This window comes from Macrobrachium nipponense, chromosome 38 (assembly GCF_015104395.2).
Source record: "Macrobrachium nipponense isolate FS-2020 chromosome 38, ASM1510439v2, whole genome shotgun sequence".
Taxonomy (NCBI): domain Eukaryota; kingdom Metazoa; phylum Arthropoda; class Malacostraca; order Decapoda; family Palaemonidae; genus Macrobrachium; species Macrobrachium nipponense.
Window position 1 is genome coordinate 39,906,764 of NC_061098.1, and position 2,100 is coordinate 39,908,863.

Here is a 2,100-nt window from a genome sequence, read left to right on the forward strand (position 1 = left end):
AGTTTGAATAAATCCTGCGTGTTCCAATAATGAAATATGCGGTATCAGGTTATCAATCGCTTATCTTCACAGGTTATTTTACTAGCTGCTCACATGGCTGATGTACTTTGCATGTACTGAAATCATCCAAAATTAAAACCTGACATTATGTACTTGTGTGAACTATTCGTTTAAGTTCACAGAATTTAACTGCGTGTACATATCATATTTCTGTCGAATTCTACCATTAAATGTTGAACTTTTGCTTTCAAGCCGAAATGTTCGTGAATTAGCTCCCAGTCTGTTATATTGTAGTTGGACAATTATTGCTCCCATTTCAAATTTTTAGGTGGACCCTTTCAATTGCGGTTAATACTATTACGTGCTTGGTATGTTTCAATTTCAATTTCCTAATGTACAGCAACACGGCACTTGACACAAGTGAATTACTCAAGTCAAAATTGTGATAAGGTCTGAAGAGGTTACGTTGATTTTAGCGACTTAGTTTCTTATTTGTTTATAGTTAAAAATTCCGTTTTTTGTAATTATAATCATAATTAAAATTTTATATAATTATATAATTATAATTTTATGTAATTCTATAATTATAAATTTATATAATTCTATAATCATGATTATATAATTATGTAATTATAATTATATAATTCTATAATATTTTTTTTTTGGTGTATCACAGTCATCATCTACAAGGTGTGTGTGTGTGTTCTTTTATTTTATTTTATAGAATGAGGTTCCGGGTTGCATCCTGCCTCCTTACCTTACCTTACCTTACAGACCTTACAGTTCGTTCGGGTTGCCCCAGGTCCCTCAGTGTGAGGCGCCTCTAATGTCTACCAGAGAGTTGCTAGTACATCTTCCGGTATATTTTGCATCTTCCAATCTTGGATGGTCTGGGATGCAGTTTAGATATTTGTCGAGCTTATTCTTAAACACATCTACGCTCACTCCTGATATATTCCTCAGATGAGCTGGCAACGCATTGAATAGACGCTGCATTATCGATGCTGGTGCGTAGTGGATTAATGTCCTGCCCTGTGCTTTCCTTATTTTTTCCTGGTATAGTTTTGGGCACTATTAATCTACCTCTGCTTGCTCTTTCTGATATTTTTAGTTCCATGATATTTTCTGTTATTCCTTCTATCTGTTTCCATGCCTGAATTATCATGTAGCGTTCTCTTCTCCTTTCTAGACTATATAATTTTAAGGATTGTAGTCTTTCCCAGTAGTCTAGGTCCTTAACTTCTTCTATTCTAGCTGTAAAGGACCTTTGTACACTCTCTATTTGTGCAATATCCTTTTGATAGTGTGGGTACCATATCATATTGCAATATTCAAGTGGACTACGAACATATGTTTTATAAAGCATAATCATGTGTTCAGCTTTTCTTGTTTTGAAGTGCCGTAACAACATTCCCATTTTTGCTTTACATTTTGCCAACAGAATTGCTATTTGATCATTGCATAACATGTTCCTATTCATCATCACACCAAGGTCTTTAACTGCTTCCTTATTTGTGATTGTCTCATTATTAGGTCCCCTATATGCATATAGCTTTCCTTCTCTGTCTCCATAATTTATTGATTCAAATTTATCAGAGTTAAATACCATCCTATTTACCTCTGCCCAATCATATACTTTGTTAAGGTCTCTTTGTAGAGCGTTCCTATCTTCATCACAAGTAATTTCTCTACTTATTCTTGTGTCATCAGCGAAACTACTCACTACCGAATCCTTAACATTACTGTCTATGTCTTCAATCATAATAACAAACAATATTGCAGCTAGCACCGTACCTTGTGGCACACCGGATATTACCTTGGTTTCATCCGATTTCTCATCATTTGCAATAACTATCTGTTTTCTGTTGTGTAAAAATTCTTTTAACCATCTTCCTACTTTATCTACGATATTGTGTTTTCTAATTTTCTTTGCTAATATATTATGGTCTACTTTGTCAAAAGCTTTTGCAAAGTCTAGATAAACCACATCTGTTTCATTTCCGCTTTTCATATTTTTGAATATGTTCTCACGGTGGACTAACAGTTGGGTTTGTGTACTTTTTCCGGGTACGAAACCGTGTTGTCCTATATTAAACAAAT